The sequence below is a fragment of the Adiantum capillus-veneris genome, chromosome 17, assembly GCF_014529385.1.
Source record: "Adiantum capillus-veneris isolate H3 chromosome 17, ASM1452938v2, whole genome shotgun sequence".
In the NCBI taxonomy this organism is placed as follows: domain Eukaryota; kingdom Viridiplantae; phylum Streptophyta; class Polypodiopsida; order Polypodiales; family Pteridaceae; genus Adiantum; species Adiantum capillus-veneris.
In genome coordinates, this window is record NC_140947.1 from 120,647,243 (window position 1) to 120,673,262 (window position 26,020).

Consider the following 26,020-nt stretch of genomic DNA (forward strand, 5'->3'; position numbering starts at 1 on the left):
TCAAGTTGAAGCAGGAGAAGAGTTGTTTGCTGACTATAACTTTACTTGACATTGTAAAGTATTGTACATGGATGGAAATCTCAAGTACATGCATCATTTTCATTTTTCATGGATGAAATCTCAAGTGAATATAACATTTGATTATTGTTTAGTTTATGCTCAACGAGAATCTAGAGTGCTCTTATGCTTTGTGTGTTGTCTAACATATTTGACTACCTTGGCCATAGAATCTTGATTCTACTCTAGATTTGTGATAAATCTTACCAAAATTTAATCAATGTCTAGGTTGGACAAGTGGTGGGGCTTCAAACATTACTGTCTTAAACAAGTGGAGTTATCTTACTTGAATAAGTGGTGGCCTTTGAATCCAAATCTAAGCCAAATCTCTAATTATTTTCTTGTAGTCTAGGTTGGACATTTGGTGGACCTTGTATCCATGTTTCCTCAACAAGGGTGGCTTTTAGTTTTCACTTTAAGTACTCATCTTTAATAAAGTGTAGGATGGAAAATGTTGAGTTAGTAGATTGTATTTTAGACAAGTGGTGTTTGGTGTACGAATGCTGAAAATGGTTGCAAGGATTCTAACAACGACTTTACCTTAAATAAATTTCTTACTAGGAGTTCTACATATAAATATGGTGAATAAAATTCTAGTGGTTTTGAGATACCATTTGTGTGTGTGTTTTCTTAGATTCACAAACTGGGATGGATAATGCTCCTATGGTTCAGTCAACAACTATAGAATCCATAGATTCTATGGTTTCTAAAGTGCCCAAGATGGATGATATTTCTATACTAGAGTCTAGTGTTGTGCAACTTGAGCAAGCTTCCAATAATGAGAACCAAGAAATCGATGCTTCAAAAATGCAACATACATCAAAAGAGACTGAAAAGTCCACTCACGAGCTATTGCCAATTGGTACTACGTCATGTAGCGTAGATGTTGAGAAATCCATGCTTACAATTATATTGGATTTAAATGGTCTATTGTTGAAACGTTCCCCTCAACCATCCTCACACCACAACTCAGTGCAAATGGATTCAAAAAGATATATTATACTCAGGCCAGGTTGCATCCAATTCTTGAAGACTATTTTACAAAGGTTTAATGTTGCAATTTGGTCGACAGCTACTAGGAATAATGTGTATCAAATCCTTGCAGCACTAAACAACTTAGCTGAGGATACATTGCCTTTCTTTGCAATTTGGTCGCAAGATGTTTGCTACACCGCTCAAACTCAAAAATTGTTTAGACCCGACAATCCAAACGTTGAGGCAATGTTCAAGCCTCTAGCCAAAATTGCCATGGGGTTTGAATGTGATCCACAAAGAACAGTGCTTATTGATGACTCTCCTTACAAGGGATGTATTTCACCAGCAAACAATTGCATTTTTCCACCACAATTTGATGCTGAGAAGATGGTTGACAATATGCTCTTGGAGGAGCTACTGCCATACTTGATTCAGCTTGATGAGAGAAGGGATGTGCGTGATTTAATTGCTTCTAATCGTTATGGACAACCTATAGTGACAAATGATAGTGAATACAAACAAATCATGGAGTATTGGAAGCAGAAAAATGATGTTTGGTCAGCTAAGGTGTTCTTTACAAGAAGAATACCACCTGCAAAAGGTGACAGAGATGAAACTATCATTGAAGATGCAAGTGACACAAGCCACCGCAATGAAATGAGAAGAGCCCAAATACAAGAGATCTTGGCAAAGGAGCGTACACCCATTGAAAGCATGAAGGCGTCACAATTGACCACTTTAGCTAGGCAATTGGGTTGTAACACAAAAGGAGTTTTGAAGGCAACCACAGCAAAGGCTTATATAAATAAGGTGAAAGCTGAGAACAATCTTCTAAGGCTGGATAGAAAGCAACCCTAAGGTACTAGTGACATGTCATATATTCTTGATACACATGCTTGAACACTCATGTGCATGGTATCTAACAAATCTTTCTTTTTATTCCTTCTTGCAGGATCTTACAAAGGATACTACTAGATGGAGCTCAATCAATAGAGATTTTGATATTTTTGCTCAAAATAATGAAGCAGTCACCTACATTTTTTGTTTATCAATTTCTTGAGAGACTTTATTTTAGTTTGTAATCATCAAATGAAATGAAAAGTATCCTTCTTATTAAGATTGTTGATCTTTTTCTTGTTCAAACCTTTCAATTGTGATTTATAGTTTTGTTAGCATGAGATTGTGCTTTTTTAGTTTGAAAAAAACTGTCAAAGATCCAAGTCTTTTTGGCTTTACTTAAGTTATTAATTGTGAAAGATCCAAGTTTTTTTTCTTTACTTAAGTTATTGATTGCCTATGTAATAGTCCTTAAAACAATATCGGATGGCTTTCTTGCTCCCATGTCTCACATTGGTCTTTAGGTAAGACAAGTGGTGACCTTGAAAGTATGGTCTCATATCTCGATCAAGTGAAGAGACATGAAGCTTAAATATCACTACTATGTATCTAGTGTTAAACTCCATCGAGACAAAGACTAGATAGCCAAATTGCAGTCGAGTTTAAGTGAAAAATCCATTTGAGCTAAGGTAAAACTTATAGTGCCTCATTTTTCTAGGATTCTACCCCATCAAGGAAGTTATAATCTAGCACAAACCAATTAAGACTCTTTTGGAGCCTAGATAGGACAATTCGTGGAACTTATGAAACTTATTATTGAGTTAGAGTCTAGTTTAGATAAGCAAAAGATCTTCAAACCAGCACTTGGTCTTACTATTCAATATTCAAAGTCCCTTGAGGCTAACAAATTACATACCCACTTGTAACCTAACTAATGAGTAATTATATAGATCTAAGCAAGTATATATAATGAGTCTTCAAACTAATAATCCAAGGGAAGAGAGTAGCAAGGTCCACTACTTGTCCAAGCTCAGCTCTAGACAACATAGAAAGATGCTAGTTCTACTAATTGTCTAATTATAGGCATGGAGAAATGATAGAAGGTTGACCACTTGTCCAACCTATCATCTCTAGTAAGATGGGAGGTTTGGCCTTAAGATTCACCATGTAACCAACCTATACATCATTGTATTATGAAGAGTAAAAAAGCAAAGCTCCACCACTTGTCCAAGCTAGTTCTAAAATCCACATGGAGATAAGCAAGCTCCACCATTTGTCGAATCTCTCTTCCATTAAAACATGAAAAAACTCATCTATGTTGTACAGGGGGACTTTTTTCCAAGGTCCACCACTTGTCCAAGCTAGGATCCCTAGTAGCACGAGTGGTTTGGTCTCAAGATACACCACTTGTACACTCTATGTCATTATATTAAGAAGAACTATGTATTAAGGTCCACCACTTGTCCAACCTATAAGGTTATATCTTAAATGGTATCCTTTCTCACCACTTGAAATGCCCATGATATGTTTTACACGGGGGTTTCATTCCAAGGTCCACCACTTGTCCAAGCTAACTCTATTCAAACATAGAGAGAAGCAAAGGTCCACCACTTGTCCAAGCTAACTCTATTCAAACATAGAGAGAAGCAAAGGTTCACCACTTGTCAAAGCTAGGCTCCGTTGAAGTATGGAGAGAAGTAACCTCCATCATTTTTCCAAGATAGGTGCCATTCAAACATGGAAAGAATCAAGATCTACCATGTCTCCGAGATTCTAGGCTCCATTGAAACACCCTAAAACCATGATATTTTGTACATGGGGTGTTTACATTCAAGGTCTACCACTTCTCTAACGTATTATACCTAGTAGCATGAGTGATTTGGTCTTAAGATTCACCACTTATCCACTCTATGTCATTATATTAAGAATAACTGGGTGTTAAGGTCCACCACTTGTCCAACCTATAAGGGTATATCTTAAATGGTATCCTTCACCACTTATCAAGGTCCATCACCACTTTTCCAACCTATAAGGTTATATCTTGAATGATATTTTTCCTCATCACTTGTAATGTCCATGCTATGTTTTACAAAGGGGTTTTGTTCCAAGACCCACCACTTGTCCAAGCTAACTCCATCCACCACTTGTCCAAGATAGGCTCCATTGAAACATGGAGAGAAGGATGATCCACCATTTCTCCAAGATAGGTTCCATTGAAACATTGAGAGAAGCAATCTCCACCATGTCTCCAAGCTAGGCTCCATTGAAATACCCTAAACCCATAATTTTGTACATGAGGGGTTTACATTCAAGGTCCACCACTTGTCCAACCTATTATCCCTAGTAGCAAGAGTGGTTTGGTCTCAAGATTCACCACTTGTACACTCTATGTCATTATATTAAGAAGAAATATGTGTTAAAGTCCACCACTTGTCCAGCCTATAAGGTTATATTTTAAATAGTATCCTTTCTCACCACTTGAAATGCCCATGATATGTTTTACATGGGGGTTTCATTCCAAGGTCCACCACTTGTCCAAGCTAACTCTATTAAAACATATAGAGAAAGAAAGGTCCACCACTTGTCCAAGCTAGGCTCATTGAAACATGGAGAGAAGGAACCTCCACTGTTTCTCCTAGATAGGCTCCATTGAAACATGGAGAGAAATAAGCTCCACCATGTCTCCAAGTTGCTAGGCTCCATTGAAATACCCAATACCCATAATTTTTTGTACATGGGGGGTTTACATTCAAGGTTCACCACTTGTCCAACCTATTATCCCTAGTAGGTTTGGTCTCATGATTCACCACTTGTCCACTCTATGTCATTATATTAAGAGGAATTAGGTGTTAAGGTCCACCACTTGTCCAACCTATAATGTTATAGCTTGAATGGTATTTTTTCTCACCACTTGTAATGCCCATGACATGATTTACATGGGGGTTTTGTTCCAAGGTACACCACTTATCCAAGATAAATCTATTGAAACATAGAGAGAAACAAAGGTCCACCACTTTTCCAAGCTAGGCTGCATTGAAACATGGACCTTAATACCAAATTATTTCTAGTAGCATGAGTGATATTTTGTACATGGGGCGTTTACATTCAAGGTCCACCACTTGTCCAACCTATTTCCCTAGTAGGTTTGGTCCCAATTTCACCACTTATCCACTCTATGTCATTATATTAAGAATAATTGGGTGTTAAGGTCCACCACTTGTCCAACCTATAAGGTTATATATTGAATGGTATTTTTTCTCACCACTTGTAATGCCCATGATATGTTTTACATGGGGTTTTTGTTCCAAGGTCCACCACTTTTCCAAGATAACTCTATTTAAACATAGAGAGAAACAAAGGTCCACCACTTGTCCAAGCTAGGCTCCATTGAAACATGGAGAGAATGATGCTGCACCATTTATCCAAGATAGGCTGCATTGAAACATGGAGAGAAGCAAGCTTTACCATGTTTCCAAGCTAGGATCCATTGAAACACTCTAGGGGGTTTTATTTCAAGGCCCACCACTTGTTTAACCTATTATCCCTAGTAGCATGAGTGGTTTGGTTTCAAGATTCACCACTTGTACACTCTATGTCATTATATTGTGTTAAAGTCCACCACTTGTCCAACCTATAAGGTTATATCTTAAATGGTATCCTTTCTCGCCACTTGAAATGCCCATGATATGTTTTACATGGGAGTTTCATTCCAAGATCCACCACTTGTCCAAGCTAACCATATTCAAACATAGAGAGAAACAAAGGTCCACGACTTGTCCAAGCTAGGCTCCATTGAAACATGGAGAGAAGGAACCTCCACCATTTCTCCTAGATAGGCTCCATTAAAACATGGAGAGAAGTAAGTTCCACCATGTCTCCAAGATGCTAGGCTCCATTGAAATACGCAAAACCCATGATATTTTGTACATGGGTGATTTACATTCAAGGTCAACCATTTCTCCAACCTATTATCCCTAGTAGGTTTGGTCTCACAATTCACCACTTTTCCACTATATGTCATTATAATAAGAGGAATTGGGTGCTAAGGTCCACCACTTGTCCAGCCTATAAGGTTATACCTTGAAGGTATTTTTTCTCACCACTTGTAATGCCCATGACATGCTTTACATGGGGGTTTTGTTCCAAGGTTCACCACTTGTCCAAGAAAATTCTATTGAAACATAGAGAGAAACAAAGGTCCACCACTTTTCCAAGCTAGGCTCCATTGAAACATGGACCTTAATACCAAATTATTCCTAGTAGCATGAGTAATATTTTGTACATGGGGGGTTTGCATTCAAGGTCCACCACTTGTCCAACGTACTTTTCCTAGTAGGTTTGGTCGCAAGATTCACCACTTGTCCACTCTATGTCATTATATTAATAATAATTGGGTGTTAAGGTCCACCACTTTTCCAACCTATAAGGTTATATATTGAATGGTATTTTTTCTCACCACTTGTAATGTCCATGATATGTTTTACATGGGGATTTTGTTCCAAGGTCCACCACTTGTCCAAGCTAGATATGTTCAAACATAGAGAGAAACAAACATGCACCACTTGTCCAAGGTAGGCTCCATTGAAACATGGAGAGAATGATGCTCCACCATTTATCCAAGATAGACTCCATTGAAACATGGAGAGAAGTAAGCTCCACCATGTTTCCAAGATGCTAGAGTCCATTGAAATACCCAAAACCCCTGATACTTTGTACATGGGGGGTTTACATTCAAGGTCCACCACTTGTCCAACCTATTATCCCTAGTAGCATGAGTGGCTTGGTCTCAGGATTCACCACTTGTCCACTCTATATCATTATATTAAGAAAAATTGGGTTTCCATATCTAAATGGATCTTTGCTTGGATAAGTGGTAGACCTTGAGACCTAAATACCCATTCTACACTAGAGCATTGGTTAAGCCTTATACACTTCAAGCATACCTTTAACAACAAGTAGTAGTTATTAGTTGACTTAAATCTAGTTGAACTCCATGGTATTGAGACTAAGAGAGAGTGTAGCATAAAAAAGAGTCAGGATTTTAATTTGACTTTCTTTCTATTAATGAGTAGATCATAGATGGATTTTGGTATCTAATAAAACCTTAGGGTAGACAATGTAAAAATCATGTCTATTGTTGTGTTTGCATTAAGTGTTCTTGTTCTTTAATTTCAGAACCATTACAGAAAAATGGATTGGCTATATGCTGGCATAAATTGAAGAAAACTATTGAATTACCCATCCAACCTCCTCCAAGACCTTGTCCAAGGAATGAATCACCTCCTTATCACCTACCACTTGCTTTCAAGGACATCAAAAGAGTACTTATCTTGGATCTAGAGGGGTTACTTCTCAAGACAGTTGAAATGAAACATGGAGATTCTATGCCATCTTGGGCTCAACACATGCGACTTGTGGAGGACAAAGATGAAGTTTATCATGTGGTGCGACCAGACGCACAAAGTTTTTTGGATTTTTGTGCTGAATACTTTGAGCTATGGATATGGAGTTGCTATAACTTAACAAGGGTGCAACGCATCACACAAAAGTGTTTTCCTGAGCAGTATACCAAGTTCAAGGTGTTTATGAGTAACAAAAATTGCCAAAATCCAAATATCATGTTAGGATTTACAAGGGTTTATCACAAAAATCTGAGTGATATTTGGAAGATATTTGAGGATTTGGATGCAAACAATACCTTAATTTTTGATGACACTCCATATAGGGTGATGTGGAACATGCCAGGGACATATCTTATATTTCCAAAGATGTGGAGGCAAACTTCCGAGCAACTTCAAAACTTCTTGCAGAGAACCATAATTCCATGGTTGGTAGGATGGTTGTATGCAAGAGATAAGAGAGTCTATACATATAACACAATTGTAAATCAGTATAGTGATTCTGAGACAAATTATGTCCTTGGTGTGTACTTGTCAACACGAAAGCATTGAATAAATATGGCTATAAGATGCTTTTTTTATTCTAGTGTGTATCTTTCAACATTTGTATAATTTGATATAGTCTTTTTTTTTTATATAAAAGGTGTGTCAATTTTATGAACACTTGAATGGAGTGCACCCTACTCTAAGGGGACTTCAATGTACTATTGGAGTGCATCCTATTGTAAGGGGACTCTGATGTATTGCTAGAGTGCACCCAAATTTTTGGGGACTCATTTTTTATTTGATTGGGGCCTATGTTGGGTCATATAGTAAAAGAAATTCATTTTTTGTCAATTCATATCGAGGTTGCATTTATTTGGAACTATGAAAGAATTGATGTTTGATGTCAAAATAAAACTTGTAAGTGTGGATCAGAGAATTCATGGACTTTAAATATGTGAGAGGGATCTTTTTCTTGGGCACAAATGTTTGCTTCAAGAATTTTGTCATTACATACTTTATGTGAAAGAGTTTTAGAATCTAAAAGACTTTGAAAACAAAACTATGGAATCTAAGTGCATGTATTCTTGAATGGCTTGAAAGTTGATGTATACATGCATGTCGCCTTGATGAAGATTTAGATCTGACAAGATGGAAAGATATAATTCTTGGACGTTACCTTTGTCAATTTGGTAATAACATATTTAACTTTCTTTTAATATGGGTGGAAAATATATTATTATGTGCATTTGGAAAATATATTATTATTTGCATATTTAACTTTCTTTTAATATGGGTGGAAAATATATTATTATGTGCATTTGGAACCTAATTGCTTGACCTTCAAACCAAGATTCCTATGTTATTTTTTCATATACTTTTTTATACTGAATTAAGATTGTGGATGCAAGGTCCACCACTTGTTCAAGCTAGATCTAAGAAAGTATATATACTGAGTCTTCAAACTAGTAAACCAAGGGGAGAGAGAAGCAGGGTCCATCACTTGTCCAAGCTCATCTCTAGACAACATAGAGAGATGTTATGTCTACTAATTGTCCAATATAGTCATGGAGAAATGATAGAAGGTTGATCCACTTGTCCAACCTATCATCTCTAGTAAAATGGGAGGTTTGGCCTTAAGATTCACCATGTAACCAACATATACTTCATTGTATTATGAAGAGTAGAAAAGAAAAGCTCCACCACTTGTCTAAGGTAGTTCCAAAATCAACATGGAGAGAAGAAAGCTTCACCATTTGTCCAAGATAGGCTCCATTAAAACATGGAAAACCTCATATATGTTGTACATGGAAGCTTTTTTCCAAGGTCCACCACTTGTCCAAGCTAGGATCCATTAAAACATGGATAGAAACAAGGCTCCACAACTCGTCCAACCTTTATAGCTGCAAAGTGTACCGGTTGTCTAAACTAGGCATGGGAAAATAATAGAAGGTCCACCACTTATCCAATATATTATCTCTAATAGCATGGGAGGTTTGGTCTCAAGATTTAGGAATTGGCTGACCTGTATTTCATTGTATTATGATGAATTTGGTTTTAAAGTCAACTACTTATCCAAGCTATAAGTTTATATCTTGAATGGTATTCCTTCCCATCACTTAGAAAACCAATGATATGTTGTACATGGGAGGGTTTGTTACAAGGTCCACCACTTGTCCAAGCTAGTTTCATTGAAACATGGATGAAGACAAGCTCCACCATTTGTTAAAGCTAGACTCCATTGAAATCTAGAAAATCCATTCTATGTTGTACATGGGGTTTTTGTTTTAAGGTCCAACACTTGTCCAAGCTAAGATCCATTGAAACATGGAGTAGAGAAACACTCCACCACTTGTCCAAGCTAGGCAACATTGATAGTAGTTGGTTTATTTTGAAGATCCACCACGTGTCTAAGCTAACTCTATTGAAACATAGAGAGAAGCAAAGGTCCACCAACTGTTCAAGCTAGGCTCCATTGAAACATGGACAGAAGCAAGCTCCACCATTTCTCCAAGATAGACTCCATTGAAACATGGAGAGAATCAAAGGTCCACCATTTCTCCAAGCCAAGATCTAGTTGTCCAACCTATAAGGTTATATCTTAAATGGTAATCTTTCTAATCACTTGGAATACCCATGATATGTTTTACATGGGGGTTTTGTTCCAAGATCACCACTTGTCCAAGCTAACTCTATTGAAACATAGAGAGAAGCAAAGGTCCACCACTTGTCCAAGCTAGTCTCCATTGAAACAAGGAGAGAAGAAAGCTCCATCATTTCTCCAAGATAGGCTAGCATGGATAAGTGCACCTTGAAACCAACCTTCCTATGAGGCAATAGAGCATATGCTACATATTTTATGTATGCCCCATGCCTCAAATTAAGAAGTTATAGATTAGAAGTGGACCTTGCTTAAATGTCACATGCAATAAATTAAGGAAAAATAGCCAAGTGGATTGTATTCCTCAATGGATCCTTGCTTTCACAAGTTGTGAACCTTGAGTCACTTTTACATTAACTTGGACAAGTGGTGGACCTAGAAACCAAGCTCTCCATGTTGAGATAAGTTGTAGGTAGGACATTAGAACATAGACAACGATAATGGATGCAATATACTCCTCTCCTAATAATCCAATTGATTGAAACCATGATATTTTAGTTGTTTTCATTGTGTATTGTATGTGCATAAAGTGGAATGAGACCTTAAGAAAACTCAAATTTTTGACAAAATCTCTATATTTTATACATGATATATTGAAAGTTGTCCAACCTGGGAATTGGGATTTTCCCACTTTACCTAATATGGTTTTTTGTGCTAATTGCCTGATACCCTGATGCCGCCAAATTTTAAATTTGAAGGTGAGAAAACCTACAAAATTTAAAAAAAATTAGTGTAAAAACCTTAACTATAGGCAATTTAACTATTGTCACGATACTTGTGCTAATCGCTCTGGTGTGAGCCATCCCTTCTTGATCAGCCGCCATGAACCATCGGCTATCATCAAATGCAACTTTGAACCTTTCTCTCTACTGTCTATGCAAGCAAGATTTTGGCGGGAGATTTTTGCCTCTCTCTCTCTCTCTCTCTCTCTCTGTGTGAGAGCACTACATCTTAGCCCCTCTCCCTCTCTCTGTCTCCATGCATCAACAACACAAGTGCTCTCACTCTCTCTTTCTCTCATGTAAAAACCTTTCAATATAGTGAAATCACCTATAAAAGAATTTATATGCAGGTTTTTGAATTTTTGGGAAAAAATATTTCGAGTTCTCACTCTCACTTTCTCTCACTCTCACTACTCCCTACTCGCTCCATGTTTATTTTATTCATTTCTCGAGGAGATTCCCCGAATGCTTCCCTTCAGCAAATATCAGCAGCTACCAAGGAACTCATTCCTCCGACCTCTAAAAGTGTTACGTAGGAATGTCGAACCCACATGGATAGAAACCTACGATTTGTGACGACCCTCATGACAAACCAACCTTCTATGCGATGCTTGTTGCAGCTGGCAAGCATGCTAATTAAAAAAAACTCATCGCAGCAAGCGGATAGTAGGCGCACGCTTCTGTGACCCATCGCCCTCAAGCATCATCGCCTCTTGCACCTGCTCGCCCTCTCCTGCTCTATGCCCGCTTCGACGCTCGAAAAGGGAATCCCCTCCGATGTTACTCCCCTGCTTCGCGCATCTCCTTTGATTCGGCTGCTAGTTTCTTTTTTAACAATCGTAGCACCTACTCTCTTGTGTAAAAAACTTTTAATATAGTTGATTTACCCATAAATTTTATTTATATGCAATTTTTGAAGTTTTTGGGAAAAACAAATTTGAGCGCCGACTCCCAGAGTCCCAATCGCTCTCCCTCCCCTTCTCTGTCTTATATGGGCAACAAATTTGAGCGCCGACTCCCAGAGTCCCAGTCATTCTCCCTCCCCTTCTCTGTCTCAGCTTAATATCGTGCCGTTTTCAATTTCAAAAATGCATGTTGAGAGCAAGGAGAAAATGAGAAATTCCATCCCAAAGTAGAGAAAAATAGTGTAAAAACCTGAAAAATAATTGTAATTTTTTAAAATTTCCTCTTGCCAAATTCAATAAAAGGATATTTGTCCATTTGTAAAAATGATTTTTCCCGAACACTCGAGTCTGCAACTTGTCACGCTCTCTCTCTCCCCTTCTCTGTCTTCTATGGGCGACAGATCGCGAGCGTTGTCAATGGTCACCCTCTCTCTCTCTCTCTCTCTCTCTCTCTCTCTCTCTCTCTCTCTCTCTCTCTCTCTCTCTCTCTCTCTCTCTCTCTCTCTCTCTCTCTCTCTCTCTCTCTCTCTCAATGTTCGAGAAAAATGTGTCTCAACTTAATATCGTGCCTTTTTCAATTTCGAAAATGCCGATTGAGGGAGAGGGGAAAGGAGATATTCCGCCCCAAAAGAGAGAAAAATGTGTAAAAATCGGAAAAAACAACCTAACTTTCTAAAATTTCCTCTTGGAAAATTTTCCCAAACAGTGCTCTCTCTCTCTCTCTCCAGACTTGTCACACTCTCTCTCTCTTCTTCTCTGTCTTCTTCCTGACCGTTGTCAGTGGTCGGGTACCCTCTCCCCATCGTCGCCCACACACGAAGGCTGAGTAGATGTGTGCTTGATGGTGTGCCTACTGCCGGCAGTGCCAATCATCTCTCTCTCTGTTACACACACACACAGAGGCTGTGCGCCACAGGCCATAACTCTCTCTCTCTCTCTCTCTCTCTCTCTCTCACACACACACACACACACACACACACATACCAGATGCTTGCACAATGCAAACAGTACATGCGAGGCAAAAAGGCTGCAGTTTGGGACTCCGGGCAAGACTTCTCTCTCTCTCTCTCTCTCTCTCACACACACACACACACACACACACACACACACACACACACACACACACACACACACACACATACACACACACTCACACACACATACACACACACACACACACACATGGCCTGTCAAGACTCAAGACCGAAAGGGGGTTGAAACAGCGTTGCAGTCCATGCGAAGCTTTGAGGAATCGACACGTGGAGACCTTCTCCTTCCTCCAAAATCTCAAGCTGCATAATAGAAGTATAGAAATAAACGAGGTCGACAAGTAAGTGAAATAGACACTCCTGTTGCCCTCACTTCTGTATTATTTTTGGACGCTTTGTCATCTGAGCGGCAACAACAAGGCTTAGCAGCACTGTATCAGTCCATTACCAGTTCAAGATACCAACCACGAATCAACGATATCCTCTCTCTATTCATGAGACCAACGAGCGATATTTGGGCATAAAAGAGGCAGATATTATAATTACAGATGAGCTATCCATGTTAACTTAAACGACTTTTGACCTTATCATAAGACAAAATATCAATGTAACAAGCAATAAATTGGCAGATCCCTTCAACAAAAAATGCGTTCTCTTGCTCGATGATCTTGCCCAACTACCCCCAGTTTGTAGTCACGCATGGGAGCTTTGTAACACATGTCATATGACAAGCCCGTTCTACTGGTTGCATGCAACTTTGTACAAGATGTCATGCTCTATAAGACATGCAACAGACCCTAAATTTCTTCAGTTCCTCACTATTTTTTGTGAAACAAAACCGGTCATATATGAGATCAATTGTACCTTGGATGCATGTATTATAGATGAAGTGCATGTGTGTGACTACATCAACAACTCTACTACAATAATTTGTACTCGCATGTCGGACGTCCAACACTATAACAACCTTGCCTTGAATAAATTGTACAATCAAATTGACATTACAAAACTTGAAATGAAGACGAACACAGGTAACATAAATGTCCTTCAATAGTGGCTCCTAGATCCTAAGTTCACTGAGCTGGATTCAATTGCAATCTGCATGCATTGTATGATCATTGAAAATATCGACTTGACAACGGGTGCGGCAAACGGTGCAACATGCATTGTCGATGCCATAACACAGAACACAGAAGGTGAAGTTACATGTATCATTGTCCTCATTCAGTGTATTGGGAATAACTACAAAAGAAGAAAGGAAAAACAAACAACTATAAAACACACTCGTAATTCACCTTCAAAAATGCGAGCCGACGTGTTGCGCTATCAACCATTCAATGAAAAATAATTTTTTTGAAATACTTTCTGTTTGCAAGAATTTACATGTAGCATGTATACTAGAAAAAAACCATTCATTTGTAGACATAGTGGTACAACCTGGCTTGGATATAATTTCAATTGTAACCACCCCTATAATCTCTAGTAATTGATGCACTTAACTTTGTCTCCTCCCATGAACATTATAGCATTTTTCAAGTGTATATCCATTTCACTCAATGCCGTCCTTCCTAAATTAGCCTTGCTCTTGTTCCCTTCAGTGCTAGCTACTAAAAGTCAATTTGCATATGTCTTGTTATATTCTATAGATGCTATATAGCAAGGCCCACCAAGCAAGACTAGTTTAGGGAAAGGGCTCATTCTAGAATGTAGATTGGTGAGTTCAATCATGGGTGTTGGTTGTGGCCTGCACAGGAGCATGAGAAGCTGAATTTTAGAATGCCAGATAACGCATATTTGAAGATTCCATCTAATGTGAGTGAAGTGGAGCGGGCGGTCCGACCCCCTTGTTAGTAGGGTTACTAATGTCCTATTGAATGCATTAGACTATTTCCTTGATAAGAGAACTATGTGAGTTGTGCTTTGTGGCGTGCGGATTCATGGTGTCGGCAACGCCACATGTAGTGAGGTCCGGATGAAGGATCGTGATCCATGCTGTAGACTAATGATGAACCCCGACGAGGCGATGTCAGAAGCTAAAGCCGATGTTAAGGGGGGGTTGTCTTGGATCCCTTTGTGCAGAACTCATATTTTTTTTCGTTGTGGAAGGATGCCTGAGCTCAATCCTAATATATCTGGCCTCATGACTATATAGATTCCATAGGTGCTATGTTGGGCAGGCAGTTATTTTCATGCCAAAACTGCAACGGGTTAGATCGGTCTTGGACATAAAGTGTGTATTCTGTGGAGCATGAGTAAGCTAGTTCCCATGTATTTGGATTTGGGTATGGGCACTAGGAAGTTTTTGTGCTTTTTGACAGAAGTTAGCTTTCTCCTTGTTCTCAAATGCCTGCTACAAATGTTGTAGAATTAGGCACTTTGCTAGGGACTTCCACGAGGTGGAGATTAACCACAATCCAATGTTTAGGACTACTTGGAGGGAAATTACCAAGGAGGTCAGGCCTTCTGTCGCAGACGACCCCATGTTGGAAGGTGATACCAGTGAACGGAACCAATCTTGCAAAGAGGCCAATGAACGGGACCGATCTCGCAAAGAGGCGGCCAAAGTGATAGGTTGCCCATCAGTGGAGATGCAAGAGGAATCAGTCGCACCAATCGGACCCTCTAGCATTGAGTCAAGCAAAGAAATTGTGAGCTTGTCAACTGAGATGCAAGATAAACCAAAGTCGCTTCTTAATCCCAATATAAAGACGCTGATTGATTCTAGTCAACCTGGCTCAAATACAAGTGGAGTTCAAGACCTTGAGCTAGATCTCATCAACCATGTTGCTCCTGTCTCGAAGATTATGACCAGCACTGCTAGTTTGTTGAAATGAAAAAAGAAAAAGAAAAAGTAATTCTAGTTTTCTCTTCTCTATGCATTGGCTTCACGGTTACGGGATGTGCCATGGCAAGGCTATCTCCTTGGTGGCAACCCCAAGTCTGTTGATAATGGTCACGAGGTGAATTTGGGGAAAAAAAGTTGTAAATTTAGTCTTAGGTCTAGGTTGCACAATGGGGTTTAAGATTAACACTTAGGTTTCTTTCATTGCTAGTTTGCTTAAGGAGAAGGAAAAGAAAAAGTGACATTTGTTGTTTCTCCTTTTGGCGATGCGTTGGCTTGGTGGTCAAGGGGTGTGCTATGGTAGGGCTATCTCCTTGGTGGCAATCCCAAGATAATCTTGCTTCCTCTCTGCTTTTCACAAATATAGGGTGGCGCCCTTTATCAGCTGATGTATTTGATTTATTTTTCAAGTTTTTACATTTTTCTCTATTTTGGGACAAAATTTCTCTTTTTCCCCCTTGTTCTCAACCGGCATTTTAGAAATTGAAAACGACACGATATTAAGTTGACACATTTTTCTCAAACACATATGGTCCATTAACATGTCAAATGTGTTCTAATAATCACTCAATTTATTACCAAAAAAAATGTTGCCTTCTTGAGGCCATTGCACCTTTTTTTGTTGCCTTCTTGAGGCCATTGCACCTTGTCTTTTTTTTGGGGTAGTACTCACAATATATATATCCACTCACTATTGTGAGTTTTGCAAAATAAATAAATAAAAAGGTTGTAGATTATAATGACGTACAAAGGTCAGCTTTTACTTTTTGAAATAAATGTGCCTCATCCATGGTCACACCTCATGACTAATTGACACCCCACTTGTTAGGTGGGATCAATGGTCCCAAAGATGTGTCGCAAATGGGATTGGATGTCCACCGTTCGATTTGCGATCAACTCGCAAGTGAACAATTGATCCGACCTAAAACGAACTACAAGTAAGCTTCATACGATCCTAAAGTGAACGCTAAGTGAACCCATAGATCTCAAAGTGAATGCATGAACACATTGTGAGTTCGTGTCTCCCATCTGAACATCAAGTGAACCCAAGGATATCCATGTGAACTGTATGTAATCCAAATGTAATCACAAAGTGAACTCCCCCACCCCCCATTTTTTTTTCATATCAATCTTAGTTGACACCACCATTTTAATTAGTGCGCGATAGCTTAATGGTAGTGAAATGGTGAGGGTTCAAACTCAAGGAGGTCACAATGGGGGTGCTTATTTGATTCACTTAAAAGATCGATGGTGCAGATCAATCGGATGAACACTTACCATCGATCCCACATGAAAAGGGGGGTGCCAATAAGCCCCATGGGTCACTCGTACACAAGCTATTTGTCTTATATGTAACTAGGCAAGCCCTTTTGTAAGTATGCCGATTTTGGCATAGTTGCATCAATAACATCTTACTACTAACTATGCTTTGCATGACAACATCCTTATTTTGTAGATACTCCTATAAGAATTTGCAACTTGGTCCTTTGTGCTTCATACCTCCAAGGTTGTGGGCTCAAGTGTTCTTGGCACACATAAGTAAACGCAGGACGATTCTTCATTGTTTATTCAATTTTAGTGATCCCCTTCCTAGGATGGATCACATGATCACAGTGATCATTCTTCTCTAGCAAGATGCCTCCACTTCGGTTTGGGATATGCCTATTCTTGGTGACCCTTACCCGGCCCAATACATGGTTAATTTTTGAAGGGTAAAAACTTGATTTGCATTACAAATTTCAAGTCAAAGATGGATGCTTGGTAGAAGAATGGGACTTGGGACTTAGTGCCCTTGTCAAAAGTGAAGGATGCTTTGTTGTGTAAATGGGTTTACAAGTTAAAAATTACACCCAATCTAGGTTACATGATTCGTTATTCGACATTCGTTTTATTCGTGAATAATGGTCGATTAATATGTTCTAAAGATTTATTCGTGCGTATTATTCGTTGCCACGTCAGCTTTTTTCAAGAAAACATTTTACTACTTACATATGGATCGATAGGCTATCAATCGATACGTTCAATAGGCTTTCGATCAATAATTTAAAGGCGATCTATATGTTTTTGATCGATATAGTAGTAGTATATAAAGCCCAAATTTGCATGTTTTAGCTACAATTCCCTTCACCAAAGTGTCTAGTTACCTCCGACATAGAAAGGCTGAGTTGTCAACTTAAAAAATCTTGATTTTTTAGGAAAATATTTTTTTAATGTTTATAAATTAAAAATAAAATAAATATATAGATTTGCATCACCTATAATTCTTAACAATAGAAGTTATTCTTTAACTCTATTGCTAAGTCTAAATAAAGTACTCTAAGCAATAAAGACTATACTTTTAGCTCAACTTATTTAAGAATAGATAAATAAATAATTCTACGCATTAGAAGCTACTTTTCTAGCTATAGTACGAATGTATAATTCTAAAAATTAGAAGCTATAATCTTAACTCTATTTGTTTTAGAATAGATACTAAAAGTGATATTTGATGGTTAAAATCTATCATAGCTATAATATGTGCACAGATATAGTGTTAATTCATACATTTTGGAACATATACACATACATATAGGGTCTTTTGGTTGTCATGAACAAATGTTCTTACCTCCATAAAGACATAGAATAGGTCCACTTAGTGCCTCTTAGATGTTATGAGATGATTCTATCACTTCCAAGTGAGGTTTAAGGTATGAAGTAGGATTCACTTGGTTGCATAGAATAGGTCTACTTAGTGCCTCTTGGTTGTTATGAGATGATTCTCTTACTTCCAAGTGAGGTTTAAGGTATGAAGTAGGATTCACTTGGTTGTTATCGAGCTTGTGCTCTTACCTCTAAGTGAATATGGTGGATTACCTATAGAATTCACTAGGTTGTGATCGAGCGAAAGATCTTACCTCCTAGTGAATATTATTCATGCATAGTACTTAGGAGTCACATGGATGTTGTCGACCTCAGTTATTTTAGGGTCAATTGGTTGTGTTTGAGCAGTAGCTCCTATCTCCAACAGAAATAAATAGTGGAATGTGAGATGACTCCATCGCTCATCTAGGTTGTCTTGAGCAAACGCTCTTTACCACCTAGTAGCCAAGAATGATATATCCATTGGTGATCTTCCCTAAAATATTATCTTAACACTATTCATTCATCATTTTAATTTTGCAAATCATATCTATAACCTTTTATCTTTCTCATTGCTCTATTATGATGAAAAATTATAATCATAGTGTATCTATTGATTGTAGGATATATTTTGTTGAGGTCAAAAAGCATGGTGCGAGGAAAAGAGTGGTCGTATGTGGAGGAAAAAGAGAGAGGCAAAAAAATTTCGTTTGTGGAATGAAAACATTGTGGGCATAAGTGGCACGGCAATGCAATTCGCATCAAAGAACATTTATTTGGCACTAGTCCCAATGTGAAAGAATGTGGAGCACCACGTAACAACATATGGGTCCATTTTGCAGGGTATGTAAACAGATGCAAATAGGCAGGACTTCTTCCTAAGAGACAGAAGGGTATGACAGGTGCGTCATCTGTTCAGAAGAAGTAAGTGTAGATCAAGAAGACATGCGAGCTAACCAAGAACCTTAAATGGGAACAACCCGAACACCGCAAAGTCCTTCACTTTTTCAAATGGTGCCATGGGAGGGATAGATACAAGTCCCGGGACATCCAGTAGAAACGATACGTCTGGGACTCTACAGGCAGCATTCAATCAACATGACATGCTCGAATTGCATCTAAAGTGGACATAAGCCTTCATGGCTTGTGGAATCCTATTTAATGTCATAAGAAATACTATTTTCAAAGATGCCCTAATGTCAATTGCAAAAAACGGATTCATCTATCCTGATTATAATAAAATGCAAATAGAGTATGTGGACAAAGTCAAGAGCAATACAGAAGCAATTCTCAGGCGAACAGTGCTTGACTTTGTTCCAGCGTTTGGTTGTATCATAGACCTTGACGGATGGACCAACTGTAAAAAAAACCATTGATTAATGTCATGGTAATTTGTCCCAAAGGTGCAATGTTTTTGGAGGCCATTGATATCTCATTGAAAGAGAAGACATCTCTCTACTTGACAAAGGTATATGAGCAAGCTATTGCTCGACTAGGTGGACTGATGAATGTGACAGCTATTGCTACAGATAATGCTTCAAACTACAAAGGAGCGGGTTTAGCCATTATGGAAAAGCACTCAAAAATTACATGGATTGGATGTGCAGCTCACACCCTAAATTTACTCCTAAAGGATGTGGGCAGATTATCATTCATAAAACAGGTTGTAAGATAAAAACGTAAAAAAGCGTGAGAAACGACTCCAAGTATAGAGAGACAAAAAGAACGGTGGGACGTTGAATATCCTTAAAGTAGGTAGGGATACACGGGGAGGTTAAGGGGTGATTTAGGTAGAGAAGATGGGACACCACAAGGGTAGACGAGGTTTCCGCCAAAAGAACCGTGGTGGCCGAGACAAAACCGGGGAGGGAGGGTGTGCGGGGTGCTGCCAAGCCGGTTGAAGCCGAATCCAAAGTGAGGGTTGTTGGTGGTAATTGCGGAGTATTAAGGTTATCCATTGTAGGGTAAGTGATAAAGTGTGTTGTCGATGAGGTGGGTTTGGTTAAGAAGTGTGGGCCAAAGTGGAAAAGGGTGTAAAGTGTTGCGTGCAGCAGACCAAACTATACAATGCAAGCTTACCGAAAATCAAGCTAAGTCCTCCCGCAAAGGTAGAGGAATTGAAGCTCTATTGGAGTAGGGTGACTTTTAGGTGAGTGGGAAATAAATCCATTTGAGTTATGGTGAAAGGTTAGCCACGTAAAGTGTAAGGTTTGCCATAGCCAAGGGAGAACATTGTTGAATGGATTCCTGAAGTAAGTAGTGGAAAGGAGAGCTATGTCGAAGGGCTTTTCGAAGTGTGTTGTAAAAGGGCGTCGACCTCAGAGCCAAGAGTTCAATCAAGATTTGAAGAAGAGGGTTGTGACGTTGTTAGCGGTCCTCCGTCTTTAGTGTGTAAAGCATTGCCGATGCACTTTTGCAGTCGGGGTTAGGTGGTGTTGTGGTGTTGCTAAATTAAGCTAGGATGCGCTCCAAACTGCTCCGTGGCCAGCCCCTGGTAAACTGGTTGTATCGAGTGTGTGGGGTTTAATGTAGACAGGCTTCCAAGGTGGGTGGTGGGGTATACACAGGAAAGAAAGTGGGGCGTTGTCCTCAGCAGGGTGCCGAGGGTATGCATATGAGTAAAGGACTGAGTTCCGAGAGTGGAGAACCCAACCAAGGATGCTTGATGCAATGTGGCAAGCCTGCAGGGCAGAAGAACGCAAGGCAAGCGGGGAGGGCTGTCATAGAAGGAGTGCAAGGTAAATATGGTGGAACCAAGAGGAGAAAGCGAGATGAACAGTGCTCAGCTTGTTTCGAAAAAGGCCTTACAAGGTGGGCATGAACCAGGAGAGGCTGAAAATAGGCAGAGCCGGAGGTAGGCAGGAGCGAAGGGGGCTGAGGGCTTACAAGGTGAGCATGAACCAGGAGAGGCTGAAAATAGGTAGAGCCGGAGGTAGGCAGGAGCGATGGGGGCTGAGGGATTACAAGGTGAGCATGAACCAGGAGAGGCTGAAAATAGGCAGAGCCGCCGGGGGTAGGCAGGAGCGAAGGGGGCTGAGGGCGTGAGGAGGACCCCACCTACAAGTGTTGAAGCAAGGTGGAGGTGGTGTTGAGCAGATGGCGCTAGGCAGAAGGTGGATTAAGCAGCGGACATAAAAGCCATAAAAAACTTCCTATGAGGGCTGTCCACTTAGATCATAGCAGAGGCCTTTGTTTCCTTCCAAAAATGAGAGCCATGGGGCTCCTGTCTGCTTAGGATCATTGAAGACCTGTATGCAAGTGAGTAGCATCTTGCAGATTTTGTATAGCATTGCACATGAGAGATTTGGCAGACTTTTGAAGAATGTCATGACACCCGTTAGGGTTTTCACCATGTATTCTTCTGTTGCTTGGTCTCTCTCTGGAGTTGGCAACATGGGAAAATTTAGCCATGTTGGACTCTTCTTCTATAGTGCTTCGTGTGCTTGCCACGTCCTTACTCGCGGTACCAGACAAAATGTGGGATCTTTCTGTATGGCTGCAGGTGCTCTTGTGAACACAATCAAGTATCTTGGATTCTTGTTCAGCCAGCTTAGCCTCCACTTCGGGTGGTCTTGATTTGCGCCATCTTCTTGCATATCCTTGTATAATCTTTCCTTCATCTGTAAGAGTTCTACCTTGATGAGAGGGTATGGCAGGGATTGTTGGTTCCATTGAGCATTGAATTGATTGGGAGTGAGTTGAGTGACGTTGACAGAGTGTAAAACTCTCAACTCCCAATCTGTAGCTTCCTTCCATTGCTCATCTACCTCTAAGGTGGTCTTCTCCTTTAGTGCATCTTCTTCAGTCTTTGACAGCTGGACCATTGGCACTGTGTCTTCCTTGGTGATTTGGACCTGAAAATCTTCTTCACCACTCGGCTCTTCGGTAGACTGTGTCTCGAATTCAGTAAATGAGACCGAGGGGATGTCCACTTGGGGCGGCTCTGAAGTGCCTGGCTCTTCCTGTATGTCCGTCTTTCTCTCTTTGAGGAGTTGATTCATTCTTTTCAATTCTGCAATTTCCTTAAGGAGCTCCTACTCTCTTTGGACCCGCATGAGTGCCAAGTCTCTGCGTTGTGACTGCTCCAGCTTCAACTCCAGTTCTAAATCTCTATTTTTCTTTTCAAGAGCTTTATACACTTCATTTGTTCCCTTGATCGAGGCCACGGTTGGATTTTCTCTTAATTGCCGCAAGAAAGTAGCCCGATCATTAATTCTTTGTTCAGAATACAGCAAAGATGCGTTTGCTACATCTAATTGTACTTGAATCTTCTGAGCTGACAGAGAGGTGGTAAGAAGTTTATTTGTCACTTCTGTCAACTACTCATCTTTCACTTTGCAGGCATCAGATAACTTAGTCAAGAGGTCACCCAACTCCTCCATTTCCTTCTGCTGGCTGTCCCTTGCTATCTGATGTCATTCTGCTTCAGTCTTTAGCTCTTGTTTGGAGATCAGTGATAGTAGCCATTCTGTCGTCGAGCTCGCCTTGAAGAGCATCGATGACCATTTCTAATTCTTTGGCTTTAGTAATGCGGTTAAAGGTTGTTGAGCGGAGTTTCTTTGTCATGATTTGCATCTGCCTTGCATACGCGTTTACTTGTAGAATGACTTCATCATTGGACTGCCACTCCTCCTGTCTTGCAAGTTGAGATGTGTCGATAGCCTCTTGTGTTGCTTCTTGTTGTTTTGTTATTTCTGGTGTTTCTATAGAGATGGTTGCTTTTCCTTGGCCATCCTAAGGTTTTGAAACCTCGGCAGTTGGTGCTGGTTGGGTGGAAATTACTGTTGTGGTCTCAACCCATTTCGGTTCCACGGCTGCAGGCCTTTCTGTCTTCTCAATCTCTGTTTCTTCCTCATGTGTAGTGATTTGCTCTTTTTCTGTATCTTGCTCTTTATCAGTTTCATCCGCCTCCTTGTGAGTTTCCTCGGCTGTTTGCTCTGGTGCTCGTTTAGCTTCCTTTTCTTCATATTGTTTGGCATGGTCAGTTTGTTGTGTAGATTCCATTTGGTGGGTGAAATCAAAATCTTTTTCCTTGTCGGTCTCGGCTTCTTCAGTGGTCTCGTGGCCTGGCGGTGATGATGGTAGAGTAGGCATGGGCTCGTCCTGTTGTTCCAATGACGGTGAGGTGGGTCGGGGAGATGCTTGGCCTTGATCTTGAGTTGCTGCTTCCTCAGCTTTCTTGGCCGCTTCTTCTGCCTCTTTCAACTTTAAGGCTTCTGCCTCTTGGTACATTCTTTTTTGCAAACTTGGATTTATAGGCTTGAAGTATGTGCCAATTACATGCTCTGAGGGAAATATGGGCTCATTTGGATGTATAGGGTGAAAATGGTACCAGATTTTGATTTTAGGTCACTGAAACAGTAGATATAAAGAAAATTTAAGATTTTGAAATTCAAATTGAGTCAAAATTGGCTAGTGGGCATATCTGAATATGCTCTTTTGATATATGATGACAATTTATCCAAATTGCTTGATTTTGGCCAAAAAGTAAATAATCGCGATTATTAACTTTTCTTCCAAAATTGACATTTTTTGGCATAGACTGGTTCTAGGCATCGTATATAGCTTGGATATAAAGTATGAGGTGATTGGGATCAAGAAAAGTTGTTCATAACCCAAATTTTGGCATGGTATAGAGCTTGGATATAAAGTATGAGGTGATTGGGATGAAGAAAAGTTGTTCATAACCCAAATTTTGGCTTTCACGGACTTGTTTGCGTTTTCTGGCAATTTTTCAAGTAATGGGTGGTTATTTTAGCTCATACTTGATTTTTGGGATGTAATAGGTGTGTACACATGATAGCTGAGGTGAATTGACAATTTCCAAGCAAAAATGTTGCAAAAGTAAATAATCGTGATTATTTACAACAGTGACAAAAACTTTGCATTTCACATAAATTTTGACCTAAACATGTTTCATACACCTAATACAAGTCCTAAATTGAATTTGGTCAAGTTTGGTCATGCCGGCATCACTTTGTGCTTTGTCGACTCTGAATTCACCGTTTTTTGTGATTACTCTGTCTGCTAGGTTGGTCGGTCAATTTTGAGGCTTTGGACTTGTCCGTAACCTCGTCGTGAAGCTACCTGTCTAATTTTGGCTCATTTGGAGTCAGTTTGGCCTCGTATGTCGAATTTGACGCTTTGTAACCTTCGAGTCGTTTTTCGCTTTTCGAGGGCTTTACTTGATGGATTTCTCCAAACCAATCATATACATTGTATATGAACCTCATTAGCAAGCCATCTGTGGGATCAGGTCGGAATTCTGGCCTTTCCCAAAAAACCCTAATTCTCTACTGGGACCCCCTTGACCCCAGCCGAATGATCATCTGATGGTATAAAATGGTTTATTATGTTAGGGCATGCTATGGTTCAAATCCATCCGATTTGGTCAAGCTGGCAGGCCGCTATGGTCACTTTTAGGTCGTAGGTCTTCGTGCATTGCTCGGATTCTAGGGTTTTTTCTAGGGCTTTAGACTAGCTACCGGCCATACAAAATGGATCATTGATTAGTAAGGAACTTACCCCTCATGTCTCGTGTGAGACGGCGCTGAAAAAGGTCAACTGTGGGCTCCGGAAATGACGCTCTAAAGAAGCCGAAATGCTCTTTCTGCAAAGGCTCCAAGTGGAAATGAGGTGGTTTTAGCCTAGGCTGGATATCTATACCTGGACTTCCCGAACCAATTTTCCCCAGATTCCCCGTAAGTCCTATTAGGCCGTGAAATCTATGTTAGGCTCAAAAATTTCCAAAATCGGATTCCTGTAGCTCATTCTGCAAGAATTTTGCAAAAGTAGGCTTGGCCGCCTAATTTGGGCTTCCCACTTCCATCTTCTGATTTTGTTGAAAATTTTTGTGCTTGTCCGCCTTGTCTTTCTGATCACCATCGTGTCTTACATTTTTCCATATGAGCTTCCTTGCTATTTATTATTAATTTTTGACCTTCTTATTTAAAAAAATCAAAGAAAATAGAAAAATGCTCTAAAAAATAATTTGAAAACCCAATAATTAAGAAAATCCCTTGAAAAACACAGCTTTTTTGTTTTTTGTTGGCTTTCTCTATTTTTAAGCCTCCTTTCAATAAAAATGATGAAAAATACCCAAAAAAGGACTATTTTTTATGATTTTTTCATAGTATATACACTATGTACACTCATCGGGAAGATATTATCAGTGAATTTTTCCTTGTTGATGAATTATAAGGGCATTATTAGGTAATTTTTGTAAAAAATCACACGTTAACATGAAAATTTTTCCTCCCTCTTCAAACATTGCCCTTAATTACTTAGTATTTAGTAGTACCTTTCCACCCCTCGTAGATGGCGTTCTCAGGGATGACTGCGTGCATGGGTCGAACAATTGTGTTTATGCATAGTCATGATTGGATCTACCATGATATGAAGATCAATGCAATTAAACTCAATATGCTGTGTAACAGATCGGTCTTGAGTAAATAACTCAAGGGTTTCCGATGTCGAGGTTTGCTGTTGATGTCTTCCAAAGAGAAAATCTTGTAATCTTTGTGCTCTATGTTTGATAGTACCATCAGGATATTTAAGCATGTTGATTGCTTGAGCTGTTGGGAGCACTCTAGACGGTTGTCGAGCTTTTTCTCGCCATTGGTAGCTAGGTCTGCTTGGTGCATAGTTTTTGAGAGTCTGTTGAGACTTAACTCGCCACTGTTTGCTTGGTTTTGCGTTGTGTGGAGAAGATAAGTGCTCCTTTTTCTTCCAAACCTTTTTCATATTAGGTTCCTTGTTCATAGATGCTCGATTCTGTGCTCGAATCGTTGGAACCATCTTCTGTTTCTTTGGTGAAATTTTAGGCACCCAGATCTGATTTGATTTATCCACAAGATGTGCCTTTGGTACCCAAATTTGTCTGACTCCTTGCATGCTACCTATAGCATTCGTTGTCGAAGGGATGGAGAAGATTTGCTTCGTGGATTGGTCCTCTGATTGCATCTTTTCCATTCCTGTTTGCTTGGTGCAATAGGAACAATGAGTTGCCCTCCTTTAAGTGATAGCTTTAGC